Source organism: Balearica regulorum, chromosome 14, assembly GCF_011004875.1.
Source record: "Balearica regulorum gibbericeps isolate bBalReg1 chromosome 14, bBalReg1.pri, whole genome shotgun sequence".
Taxonomy (NCBI): Eukaryota; Metazoa; Chordata; class Aves; order Gruiformes; family Gruidae; genus Balearica; species Balearica regulorum.
The window spans coordinates 2,198,359-2,212,987 of NC_046197.1; positions in this window are offsets into that span (position 1 = coordinate 2,198,359).

A 14,629-nucleotide genomic window follows, 5' to 3' on the forward strand; every position below is an offset into this window, starting at 1 on the left:
CCTTTGGCAATTGACAATTAAATCTTGGCATGTCCACAAAATGCTGACAGAGAAATGGGTTGCACATCAGAAGGTGGCTGAGATGGTGAAGGACCAGGGTAGTAGGACATCTGCTGCTGTTCTGCAGCAGAGATCCCATCTCTGGTTTCAACCTCAAGTGCTGTACCTGATGATCCGTAGTCCCTCATTTTGCTAACGCTCAGCTGAGGCTGCTGCCAGAGACATACATGATTACTAGGGAGCATGTTCACGAAGTTGCACAAAAAAGTGTGTCATGCTTATGTCAGCAGCCTTTGGGCAACAGTGAAGTTAGCCTGGTCCTCAGTGCAAGCAATTTGCTCCACCCATCCTCGCACCCATGTGCTAATGCAATGCTTTGTGCAGTGTAGCAAGTCTGAGCCCAGGAGAGAGCTTTTTACTCAAAACCTGATCTGAATTTAGGCTGTGCTGCAGGGCCCTTGTTGGGGGTGTTGGGCTTTTCTTCCTGTTTTGCAGTACCTTTCGAGTCCTGGGGAAATGCGATGTTTTATCAGGCACTGATTTTGCTACCAAAGCAAAATCCTTACTGTCACTCACTTGCGTGTCATGCTGTTACAACACTTCTTTGGACCTGACTTTTTTTTTATTCATTATTGATCATGGGAAATTGTTTCTAGAAGTGGGATGTAATTTATTTATTACCAAGTCTTCCAGTGGAATGTGATTTGTGCTGAAGTCCTTTTCCTTGAATTGTGCTTTGGCAAATACGATAAGACTCTGGAAGTAGGACAGCTTTGATGCTGAGGAGTCACTCTTAACATCCCAAATACACTGTTGTAAACGTGGTTGTACCCTCCCTTTGGTGCTCTGTTTCTGCTGGTGCCAGAGGCTCCCCATCTCTTCCTTCTAAAATCTCAGCTGCCTTCCTCTGCCGCTGGTGGCAATAGGTAGGGCCTGAAGCGTGTTAGACCCACTCATATCATACCACATCAATCTTATTACCCTTGATAAACTCAGGAAGTATTTTAGGCAGAATAAACTTTTTTTATGGAAGGGAGTGAGCAAATGAAATTATATATGTATAGTAAAGGCTATGTGCTAACCCATAAATAGATATTTTTAAGTATAGATTTATTCTGTTTGTCAGAAGTATCCCTGATTTTAGGATTCAAAATATTTTTGTATGTCAGTGTGTTTGTCTTCCCCATGAAGTGAGAGACAGTCGGTTGAGGGGAAAAATGGGATTTGAGTACTCCCAGTCATCTAATACTCACTGACATCCACCGCTCTGAGAGCATCCACAAGAGCCTATTCCAGCTGCAGACATATTACAAGCTCCAAAGATAATCTGTGTAGAAGGGGGAAAAGCTCCTAAAACTGGCGTTATAATCTGTAACACAAGAAAATCTTTCTTAGTCTGGCCTTGATCATATATTTTTTTACATAAGAGAATGCCATCTCTTTCATTTCTTCCACTCTCCCTCTCCTATGATTTACTTTTTTTACTCATAAAAGTCTGAAATGTCCTCTTGCACTTCTGCTACTGTTGTACCCAGGATTTTAGTGGGAACATTTGAAAAATAAATACTAGCCAAGGAGCACATTCATTTTTATTATAGCTATTCTCTCTGCATATGCAATGGTGAATTAACCTTATTTCTGCAAGTCTCTTGATTTTTATGTATCAGTGGAGAGAAGCTAAGGCCATAAAGCTTGTTTGGTCCTGTAGACATTTGTGTTCTTAAATATGTAAAAATACCCCAGTGGAGACCATACTGTTCCTCTATTTTTTTGTGCAATTCTGTTTTAGTGCATGTATTGCTAGTGATTTCCATTTTGTTTAATTCTCTTTAAAAGCTGAAAATCTCTCCAAATCTGTTTCTTTTCCTATTTCTCAGACTGCCTGTTATTGTTGCAGAGTTATAGCATGACACTGCCTGAATATAGGCAATTTTCTACTGCAAACATGTTATCATTATTCCGTCAATACATTTATTGCTTCAGAACCTCTGGGGCAGTAGCTGCTTTGCTCTAGCGAGCACCAGAGATAGCAGATGCTTGCTAGTCCTAAAGCTTTGAAATAGGTGCCCTGGTCCATGTTACGCTGTCTGGGGCATTTCGGCAAAACCTGTATTAACATAAGAAACATTTTTCCCTTCCTTGGGCTTTTTGACCTGATCCTAATATATCCCTGGGTTTATAGTGGTGGGATGCTTGTGGATGTATGGACTTGAGTTCAGTGCCTTGTTTATTGAGTTACTTTTATGGTAGCTTATATCCTTCTGTCTTAATCTCATTTTATGTCTTTTTTCCTCTCTCAGTCTTTATAGCAGTAACTGTCTCTGATATTTAAATGCCCACATACATGATCAGTACATCTTAAGAATAATATTTTTATCTCATCCATTTAGTAAATGTTGGGTATGGCTTGCTTTGCAAGTAAATCTGGATGATGGGATGCTCACATTACATGATCTTTTCTTCAGTGGTCACAATAGTAATAAATAGGTTTATTGCTATTGTCAGAGACATATGTTTTAAGGCCAGCAGGGCCTTTATGATTATTTGGTTGGAGAGTATGGATTGCTCAGAGCAGATTTCAAAGCACTGAGTCAAATTTAATAACGTGGAGGGAGGGTATGCGTGATCTGAATACATCACTTGGGAAGACACAGCCCTTACGTAGGTGTCAGTTGCGTGTTGTGCAAGCGTGTGCTTGGCTTTAGTTGTGTGAGCAGTCATCTCTCTCCTCGAAGTTCGCAGTGCTTTCCTAAATCAGGTCTCCCACACTGGAGGTGATGATCTTCCACATGCTCGGAGTTTTCTTTGCACTGTGAAAAAGTTGCACATTATTTACAGTTTGTATTCTTGCAGCAGCTAGACCTTGGAATGACAGTGTCTGTCAGCAAGCTGGCTAATGCCTCAAGTATTACATGAATCACTGCATCCTTACGGTCCTGAAGACTTTATATTTTTCTGAAGGAACTGCTGTTCCTAGAGATGCCATCTCAAAATGACACATCTCCCCCAGAAAAGCACATCCTTCAAGGGATCTTTAGAGCCACTCTGCTGCACTTGGGTCCCGCTGAGTTGCGTGGCTGATTGTGATGCTCTGCAAAGAGTTGTTTCACAACTATGATTTTCCAATTACTTAAATCACCTGGAACTGAGAACTAAACCAGAGTTCCCTGTTATTTCTTCTTTCTATTTGTTTTGAGTGGAGCTTTTGGTCCCATTTTTGCTTCCTCCAGAGAGCCCTTGTCTAAGCTCTAGTCTCTCCACCTGGGTGGAGATGTGCAATCCCACCCACTCTTCTGCTGCAGGTGGGCTTCAATTTAAATTTAGGACATCTGACTGCAGGTATCTACACGAGAGCTAGGCATCTGAACTGCTGTTACAATGACCACAGTAGGATTCACAGGGCGCGCAGACACATCAGGAAGCTAAATTTCAGTGCCTTAACCTCCAGCTCACACACAACCTCCCTACATGGGCTGTATTTCTCCTGCTGAAACCAAGTGAAGGAGGGATGTGTTCCTTGGTACCTGCCAGACCAGCTCTTTTGGGAGCTCACAGCTGGAGGATTAGTAGAGTGACCCAAAGGCACTGCAATATAGACAGGAGCACCTCTGCCCACAAACTGATGTTACAGACCCCAAGTTTCCCAGAGCTTTCAGGTGGATTTGCCCAGACCTCCACCTTATTGCTAGGGCCCAAAGACGACCCAACATTAGACAGAAAATACACTGAAAGTGATTGTAAGCGAGCTGATCAGATAGATGAGAACATTTAAAAGGCTTATCAACAGCTCTCCCCCTGCTCGGAATGTCTTTGCAGGCAGATCTTTGCTTCCAGGTTTGGTTTGGGCAACTGATTCACTGATTTCAGGGTTGCAGCAAACTCTGCACAGCCCCTTCTCACCCCAGGAGATCTTCCCTTTCCACTTTCTCCCAGGCCTGGCTGTTTGATCCCTGTCCCTCGCCGTGGGCTCTTTGCCACTGCCTGGCTTGCAGGTTCCCAGCTCCACCAGCCCAAACCTGATGCCACCCATCCTGTCCCCTCCAGCACCTTCTGCCTGGAGCAGGCTCAGCAGCAATTTGCCCTCCCTCCAAGGTACCCCATCTGATCTTCTTTCAGGAAGGGGAGACACCTGTGAATGTGTCTTCCCCACCCAAGCTGCTTCATACAGGTCCTGGTGATAGCAGAGGGTGGGTGGGTGTGCAGTTGGGTAAATTCCCATGACAACTATAAATTGTCTTCAGCAGATAGGGAGATTGAACTGGATGAGGATTTAATAATAATGGTTCAGATCTTTTTGAGAAAAGGAGCCTAATTATCTGAGGAATTTCATAATTACCAGCCCTGTTATAGTATACACTCATAAAAGGCAGCTGGAACTTGGAATTACCTATCCAGAGCAGTTCACCATATTGTTGCTTCTGCGAGAACAATATGTTATAAACCACATACCAGTTAAGTTGTTTTAATTAACCAATTATCTATTCAAAGTTTCTTGTAGCTCCCTTTATCTCTGTTCTTTAGCTACAGTACAATATGGAAATTAGAGTAAATTAAAGCACTTTATTAGACAAAATAGAATTAACAAAGAAAATAAGAAGTTAAGTGAACAGAATGCAGGCCACCTGATCATGCTTGCAACATGTAAAATGATAACTTTACTCTAGCTGTTAAAACAGATGAAGCATCAGAATTAAGTCAGTCAATCCAAGTTGTCCTACAGCTGTGTTAACAGAGTAAGGTCTATCTGCAGTCTGCTGGTGGGGCAGATGACTTTTGGAAGAGTGCAGAGCCCTCACCAGCACCCCATAGGCTTACTATTGTCTGCAGGAGACCATCCTGCATGCCCTGTCCCACATCAGACTTGCACTGGAAGTGGTGACCAGCACTGATGGGGCTCTGGGCTTGTACCAAAGGGCCTTTAAACTCACGGTTTCTCCCCAAAGGGACCTAATCTGCAAGTCTTGCAAAACACATGAGAGAACACTCCATACAAGACCCAGCAGCTGCCATGTCCTCTCAAACTACGGCTGAAGAATCTTCCCCATCTCTTCCCTCCACGGTTTCTGAAGTAACCCTGTTATGGGAGCACTCATTTGGGGCACAGGGCAAATCCCATCCTTGTCTGAGGGCACAAACACATCCTCTGCCTCCAGGCAGTTTGTTATTCCCTGGATGACTTATTTAGCAGCAGGCTTGCAAGCAGTGCTTAATAAAGCACCTAAAATCAGGATGGACAGGACTGTAGAGGGTTGCTTCTCTCCAGGGCTTTCCTCCTGGCTTGGGGTCCTTTGGGGACAACCCAGCAGGGACCAGGTCCTGCCCTCTCAGCCACGTCGCAGTGGTTCAGCTTGTTCACAGCACGACTGCCATGTCGAGACAGGCAGTGGCTTTCCACGAAAGCAGGCTTTTGCCACTGAGAACACCATGTTTGCTGAGCAGGCAACAACTATTAACAGATAAAACCAGGCAAACTGAGGATGCGATTGCTGCCAGGCTTGGTGTTTGCAGGTTGTTCTTTACATCGGCGCTGTTTCTGCACAGCAGCAGCTCCTCTCCTTGATTCACGAGGAGAGCATTAAAAACTGAAGTCCCTCGCAAGGTTTTAACTAAGGTATGTGCTTTCAGAGAAGTGTTTGGACACAAAGAGTTGTCTTGTCACTTGGGTAAACAAGACACAACTATCAGGCTCGGTTTGGGGCTTATCAATTGGAACCAGCATGAAAGTGAGTTCTCCAGCTCCGGCTCACAGTTGCAATGACTGGTTTCTCAAGATAAACTCAGAGTGCATTCAAGTACTTTTCTCTCAAAGTGATATGAAAGTCACATTGTTGTTACTCCACATCTTATGAGCCAGTTCCCTAAATAGGATTTCAGAGAAACAAAGTTAATGGGATGCTCGTCTTGGATGTGATTTGAGGCATTATGAGATGGATTGATGGCCACTACCCCTCGCTGCTCCCCCCTCCCTCAGCTTTCATCGGGATGCTTTGCGCTCCAGGGAGAGGAGCATTGAACAGAGCACATGTGCTTCATTCACCCTCTCAGGGGCAATGCCTGTTGTGTTCCTCCTCTTGGCAAAGCTGGCTCTTGCTAATCAGAAAGTGATTAGGTCTATGGGTAAAAATTAGGAGCTGCCCACCTGGAGCATGGCTTCTCTTGACACTTCCCAGGAAGGGAACAAAGCATATTCTGTATTTGGGCTGCTCTGTGTTTCTGGGAATATAAGAGAATGTGTCCTACCAGTTCGGGTAAGACAGCTCCAGCCATTTCTGACCTCTGATTTAATTGTGCAGCTACAAGTTATCCTGGGATGTCTGTTAATTGAAGCACTGGCCAATAATGATTTGCGCAAGGTGCAGCTCAATGACCTGCTTAACTGAGAGGCCAACCTGAGCTGTCCTCAGCCATCCCTCTCCAGCGTGCTCAGACATTGGTACCGGCTGGAGATCTCCATTTCAAAGCCATAACAAGGTCCCCCGACGATTCTCTCCCTGCTCACGGGGACGTCACTGATCGCAGGGGGCCGGAAGCCGCATCTGCCCCGTTGCCCCTTCGCCCTGCCTGCTAGACCCAAAGTGTCATTACGGATAAAATGGGAATACCTCTTCTGCAGAGCTACGGATTTATTGTTAGTCTAATTACAGTCTTAACAGTCTAATCAAAATATAACAAACAGTTATTATTCCAGTTACAATAATGCTAACGCTCTGAATTAAAATGGAAAAGCATCATTAATAATGCAGTCATAAAAACTCCACTGGTATCTATCTTGGGTTATGCTCACCCTTCTGCTGTTCCTAAACCTGGTGGCACTGGTCCTCCTGGAGCAGAAAATGGGTCTGGGTGTCACGGTGGGTCGTTGGCATCTCAAGCCCATCACCAGGATGAGCTCAGGGCATCTGCAAGGGCCCCTTCCCCAGGGTTCTTGGTGTTACTTTTTACACCTTCCCTCAATGCAGCCTGCTTCCTTTTCACTGCTAAAGTTTGCAAGTTGCACAAAAGTCCCCCCGGCCTCAAAGTAAAGGGTTGTTCGTCATGCAATTACCACGGAGGCTCATGTAGTTTTTGCAGAGCTGAGATGAAACAATTAGGCGATAGCCGCTAATCAATGGCGATTGCAGCCAAAACGAGCTAGAACCAACTCATGGACCATGGCATGCCCAGCAAGTCCCATCACCTTGTTCTTCAAGCGCAAAGCCAGCAGACATTCCCGGGCTCTGCAGAGTGAAAATCACATCGCAAAAAAACCTGCTTTTGGCCATTTCAGTAGCAACAGTATTAGTGATAGTTAATGGGAAACTCAATGCGTAAACAAGCCCTGTTACTGTTTCATTAACAGCCAGTGCTGCTTTCGATACTGTGTTCCTTATGTTAACAATATTATATTATAATATTAATTTTAGTTCAGTTTAACATTGTCTTGCCTATATTTAATTGGTTATATATATTAGAGAAATTAATATAAACATTATATCTTCCTGCACTTTTATGACTTACCAAATATTACAGCCAGGTAGCTTTTTAAAAGATTTTTTTCTATCAAAATGCTCTTTTGTCAAAAATGAAGCTTTAAACTGGAGTAGGACTCTTTAGGTGCTATAAGGATTTAATCAAAGAATAAAACATGATGATAGTTTTGGTTTTGAAATAACTTTTTTTACAATAACTTTTTATTTATGGAGAACTGTAACACAAAGATTTTTAATACTGAAATTATGTCAGGATGATTTGTTGCAGATGGCTTAATCCAGTCCTTGTTCTAGCTTTTAAATGTGATAGGTACTGAGATTTTTAAAGGTGTAGGGACACCATGGGAACTGGCTTTTGTCTGAAGTTCTTCTGCCTTCAGGCCTTGAGTTTCCAGCGTTACTAGATGTTCCTTGGGGACCAAGCTCAATTGATACGAGGTAATTGTGAAATCTGAAAGGGCTCCCTTTATGTCTCTGCTCTTCCACTCCTGCTTTAAACGGCTGCAAGAGAGTGTAGCGATGGCTATGCACTGCACAGAAAATTTCACTGACTCCCTGATTTTAGTGCTAGAAAGGCCCATTAAATTACATAGTCTGATGTTGCTATCTGCTTGGGATTACAAAAACTTTCAAAAAAACCTAAAAAAGCCTGAGAAGTGTTACAGGCAGCGGTGTTAGCAGCTATATCAAAGCAGAGGGGTGAGAGCTTGTTTTAATAATATATTGCAAGTGTTCACACTACCCAAGCATCTGCTAACTGCCCTCAATTTTAGGTAAAAGATAACGGACTTATTCCAGGGAGAAGTGCATGTTTGTAACTGCAGGCAATAATTAGAGGCTGGTGATTCAAGGTACTGCAAAAGGAGTAGAAAAACAAACAAACAAAAAAACTGTGGGGGGAAAAAGGGCTGGAAACTACTCAAGTACTTGTTCTAGGATAAATTTAACCTTCCTGAAATTTATCTAGGCTGAGCTTTTCCCACCTCTGGAGAGGAACCATAGGGCTGTCCTAAGGCAGTATCTGTTCTCCATGACTCTCCTTGCCCTGGTCCCACCACGTGCTCCTGCATCTGGGAAGCACCTGCAGGATGAGCAAGCCCCTTGGGCAGCACCTCACCTCACCTCGCGATGACGTTGTCCAGGTCTGCTTGGCAGCTGAAAGAGGTGGGTGCACCCAGGGATCCCTGCCTGCTTTAGAAAGATCTGGGTTACCTCCCCAGCACCTTTGGCTTCAGCTCCATCAAGTATAACAGGAGGCTCGTCTGATGGAGACCCCCATGTCTGGTTGGGTGAATGCCCATCTCCGTATTTTCTCACGTGCAGTACTCAATCCTTGGGTGTAAGATTGATGCAGACCGCTCTCAGGCTGTTCCTGCGTGCCAGACACTTCAATCCTTACCTTACGTACTACAAGAACATGTTCACAAGTTTTATAAAAACTTTTAATAGCTGATCCAAACAAGCTGGAAGCAAGGTTTCTGAGCAAGCAGCAGGGCTTGACCAGCACTATTAAATAGTGATTTTATCCATGTTCACACAGGTCTTGGATGAGGGAATGGAGAGTACATAGCATAAAAAGTAAAAACTAAATCTGTTTTACAGGAGCTTTAGATTAAATAAGTTTGTGGTAGTGGGTAGGATAAATTAGATAGGAGCTGGTGAGAGATAGCAGGGAGGATTAGTGGGCAGTTTCAGCAATAATGTAGAGCAGGTCTGAGGTGAGAAATGTTACCCAGTAAGTTGGGGGGACCTAAGGTCAATGGGAGAAGAGCTGAGGCTAGGGTTGGAGCAGGACTAGTGTAAAGATGATCTCCCTTTTCTACATGAGCGGTGGTGGTCATCGTCTGTTTTGCACATCACAGTGTGATGGTAACATCCGCTGCTCCACTCTGCAACTGGAAATTCCTTTTTGCTTGACTTTTTTGCAGGGATGTGGAGCATTCTGGCAAAATCTTGCATGGTGAATTTGTGAAGAAATCCAGAAGTGAACATTAATTCTGTATTTCTCTTCTTCATCAGATCACTGCCCTTTAAGTGCGCTCATAAACTCATTTTGCTCTTGCATTTCTTTGCAATATCTACAGAGAGACGTACTTACACAAAACTATTTTTCCTGTTCTCTTCTCCATTGCACTTAAAAAAGTGTTTGTCCCCCATTTCTCTATGTATTTCACCTTCACACTTTGAAGGAATTTCTTCAGTCCTCTCATCACCCAAGAATATTCCTGTTTGGGGAACACAAGTTCTCGCTAACCCTGCACACATCCAGACCTTTTGCAGTACCTATCACTTTGCTTTTCCTGCCCGTGCTTGGCCTGGCTTGTTGGACCAGAAAAGTCACTCTAATTAGGTTGACTATCAACTACTCAAAACTCATTTCGGGCTGATTAAATCAACTATAAACAGCTGTCTCCTGCATGGTTCCTCTCAAGGAAAGTGTGCCTTTCCCAAATAGTGTTTTTGCTTTGACTGTAACTTCTGTGACAAACATAGAGACATTTTCTAAGGAACATGAAGATGTCCCACAGACACTCTGATGCCTCTAGGCTCGCTTGTGACCTAGTGCAAGGGGATTTGCTGATCTGGTCTTGTAGCTCCTTTTTCTAAAGCACTGCAATACACCAGACATGATCCAGAGTGTGGTTATATGGACAGCTAATTTGAGGTTTATAGTGCCTAACAGTTGCTTACGGAGTGCTAGCAGTGTGATTGTGGGCTGAAGTTGGGTGACAATGATGACTAACCCAGAAAGCCACCGTGCCTACTGCAGTGCTGACCCTGCTCGCTGTTTTGATCGGAACTGCCACACACAAGGGTTAGACCATACCTTTTATCTTGCTGAGAAGCTATTCACTTCTTGGCAGGTTGATTTCTTCTAGACTTAGTGTGTCCAAACAGCTCAGCACTGTCTCAGACCAATGCTGGAGCTCTAGAGAAGAGGGAACCAGATCATGCTGGTAGTTGGCTGGGTGACACAATTGTCCGTCAGTATAAATCACCTGAAGAGAAGGTGATAGTGGCATTGCTTCTCTATACCTAGCAGCCTTGGCATAAAGCCTTCTTGCAACAGCAAACCTTGGTTGACCTGCTTTGTGACCTCAAGGGATCTTCAGTTCATAATTCAGTGAGGAAAAACCAGTCCCGTGCTCCTGGTTTGGGAGTCCACTGCACAACACAGGGACAGCCCAAGACAAAAAGTAGCAGGGTGGTTTTACCAGTGCCCTTGACCTCTGTGTTCACACTGGTGGACATCACAGTGGTGACAGGACAACAGGGTCCCCCGGCAGAGTCTAAACAATACTCTTGGCAGTTTTGCAGTTAACAGCTAGGAAACTCGATTTATCAAGGATGTTAGGAAGGTGCTAGCTCATTTGGGCATCCGAGACTGATATGACCAAAGAGTGGTGTGGCCCCTGATGCCCTGTCAGCAGAGGAGCTGCCCTTTCTGAAGGGGGAGGAGGCAGGGGAGAGGGAGGACAGAAAATCTGGGTGATAGAGAACAATGAGGTTTGTAGGTAGTATCACAGCTTGACAGCCATGCCTTGACATCAGACCATTAGTTTTCCACCTCTCTTAGGGTGTTACTTCAGCTGGGACCGCAAGAGGCCCCCTCAAACCCTTCCACATCTGGGTATTAACGTGGGATTCCCAAAGCTCAAGTGAGTCTCGTCTCCTGGGGCATGACGGGCATGACACCAGCCTCTTTCTTTGCATGGCACTTATCTCTGCAGGCTGCCCTGACGAGCTAGAGGACAGAAGCTATTTTGGGTGGTGAAAGGCTGGCCTGACACATTCCTGCAGAGATCCTTCCCCAGCACCCGCTGAACTCAGGTGAGCTGTCGGAGAGAAGCTCACTAATTAGCAAAGATCCTCATGCTGCAGCCAGGAGCAGAAAGGGTGTCTCTGTGCACAGCAATGACAGCTTCGGCTTTGCTATTCTGTCCTGGCTTGTTTTTATTGAAACTTTGCGTAGATGTGGAAAATGCACAATTAGAGGCTGTTATGTGATTGATTTCTGGGCGCAGGGGCCTTTCCTCCTTGCCTGGAAGGTCTGGCAGGTATTATTTAAAGAGCTAATGAATGTTAATGGGCACATTATTTGCAAATCTTGAAGTGGAATATTAGATCAGGGCTCCTGTGTGTCATGGTAATCAGCTTTCCCTCGCTCACTCTGGCTCGGGGGGGAAACACCCTGCAGTTGCTTTGTTGTATGCTTTTCAGATTAATATCCTTTTTCCAATCCAGCAGCTTTTCTCTGGGTGTTTTAGTCAACGAAGCAGATGGCTCACATGCTGGTATTTGATGCCTGACCAAAGGGATTGTCCTGCTCAAAACCACCCTGCCGGGAGCACGGAGAGAGTTTCCTGCTCTGCCTCTTCCCAAGGGGAGGGGGGAAAAAGTGCTTGGAAGGAGGCAGGGTTGGGCTGGCTTGCCCACACCACGGCTGTGATGAGGGCCAAGGGCAGGGACGGGCAGGCAGCATCTCCTCCGCTCAGTGCCTGGCACAGCCCACGTGAACCTTCCTCTGGACAGGGACTGGCTGTGGGAACACCGAGGTCCGGCCATGGGAGCATCTTCCCTGGGCTCCCTGCTGCTGCTCCCAGCTTTTGCTCCAAGGTGCCTTTCCTCCAGCGGTTCCCAAATTTACCCTGTCTGCTGCCACTGCCCAGTGCTTACCCCACACCTCCATCCCTTACCCCCAGTGCCCTCCAGTATGCCCACATCCACCAGAGCTGGATGGCGTGCAGGTTGTTGGCCCATCAGCCCTTGTCCTCCTGGGTGGTGAGCTGCTGCTGAATGCCACAGGTACGGCTTGAATCTTTCTCGCTGTGCTTCCAAGGAGAACGCAAATAGCTGTTCATCTCCTGTTGTGTTCTCTGACTGTGGCACAGCTCCTGGGAGTGTTATCTGGGGACCTCTGCCCCTCTCAGCTGTGGCTTTGGCTGCCCTGTCAGCTCAAAATGCCTGGCAGACCACCGAATAGCACACGAGTTGTTTCTTTCAGAAAGCCAAACTAAAAGAAAGGAAGAAATCACAGGTGACTTCGCTGGAGCCTTTCCCAAGCATTGGACGAAGGAATGAAGCTGCTGTACAGTGCAAAGTACAACCCTGCTGTGTATCAGGAGGTGCCCAGGGGAGAGCGTTGCTCTGTAGTGTCCGAAGTGAGCTGCAAAAGCAGTGAGTTGTGAGGCTGCCCAACCTCTGGGTGACACGAAATTGTGATTTAGGTGTTACAGTTGTTCAGTGTTTGCCGCACAGGTAGAGGACCCAAGCGAGATGAGCAGCACCGGGGAGCTGTGCCGTTGGAGGTGGCTGCTGCCCCTGGTGCCCGCGGGCACGATGCAAGTGAATGATGGGGCAAGGCAGGCAGTGTGCTGCCACAATAAATCAGCAGATTAACGATGCAAGAAGACACATAACCTAGCTGTGCGTTTCCAGTATCCTTCTTGGTGAATCAGGAGGATTTCTGCCGAAGAAGGGGAAGAGTTTTCTACTCTGTAGCGTACTTGCTCTGTTGCCTCCAGACTTCTCGGCGTCTACCCACAGATTCTCCTTAGCTCATTGGTGCCAACCTACTTTGTATTAACAGCAATTCAAACGTTAACAGCTGCTGTCCATGTTAATCAAAAAGAAGCTTAACACAAGTATATGATTACTGTATGAGCATTGTATAAATGATACTTGGTTATGTCTTAAGCTAAAATAACAATATACACTTTTATCCAATCCTGATGCGTTTATAAATATATTTAAATGGATATAAATATTTATAAATAGTTTCTGTAATCTTCTGTAATTAGGCTTTAAGCTCTGTGACAGGCAGCATCTGTTTGATCTGCGTGCGTTCTCTGCATGTGTGTGTGTCAGGTTTCTCTAATAAAAGTGTCGGAGTCGGGAGATGCCTCTGAAGGGAGCCAGCACACCTTGCTCCTTCCCTTGGGAGAAGGCAGCCCAGACCTGGGCCAGCCTCCCCGGGTGCAGGAGGAGGAGGCGGTGAGGAAAAGCCAAAGCAGGGAGCTGGGAGGCTGCAGCCCATGCCCGGAGGCTCTGGAGGGGAGCAGGGGGCGATGGAAGGACAAACAGCCCAGTGGGGCTGATGCCTCGGCTGCTGCAGCTCTGAGTTATTGTCGGCTGCAACCAGGTCTGGGAGGAAGGACCAGCCGGCAAGGACGTGGTGGGTGGCGAAGCTGTTCATAACCCTTTTTATTTCTACTCTGACTTGGTTGCTTCAAGCTATCTTCATTTCAGAAGAAAAGAAAGTATCCTAATATATTGTCAAACAAAACCATCCCTTTTTGCTCTAAAAGCCTTTTGGGGATGCTCTCTACGCAGAGGAAATCAGGTAGATTTTTCTCAGGGTTGTAGGCACCTGCTCACTCCTTGGGACCAACTGATGAGTGTGGTGGCAGCAGGGCAGGACTATCCATGGCCACACAATGCCATCAGCAGCTCCCACGGTACCTCCCCTGCACGCAGGTCCCAAAGCATGTGCTGGGACAGAGCTGGACGCCTGCCTGGACTGCTCCATGCTCGTCCTTTTACAGCTCAGGACAGGTTGATGTTGGCTCAGATGGCTCCTGGCTATCCAAGCAACACCATATAGTAACACAGAGCAAGCAGGGGAGGATGCTTAGATTATCCCACGTAAGGATCACATAGGGGCTCCAGTAGCACAGAGGGCATCTGCTTGGTGCCAAGGTGGCTTGATGGGGGTGTTCAGTGAGAGAAACAGAAATAAGCGCTACAAAAAGTTTTACTGGGCACCTTTGTTTGTTTGTTTGTTTTTTGTTGAAGAATGCCCTTTGGGGGTGATGACACAGGCCATGCTCTGCAGAGATGCTACCAAATGGTCCCATGCTCAGCGGGCACAAGCGAGCAGGGGAGGTGAGGCAGAGTTTGCTTGGTCTGGTTCAGATAGGTGCCCTGGGGCGTGCTCACATGCAAGGCTTTCATCCCTGGAGCTGGGAGGCTGAGCTGGAGAGATGTCCCTGGCTCCCACAGGTACTGCTCCGCGGTCCCCCACCACACACGCTGCTTTGGAGATGGTGGATGTGTCCCCTGCCCTCGGCCTGTTTGTCCAACCAGCCCAGCTGCGTAACTACCTCTGGTGCATGAGAAGAGCGTGTTTTGTCCGTGGCTCCGGAGGAAAATCTCTTTTC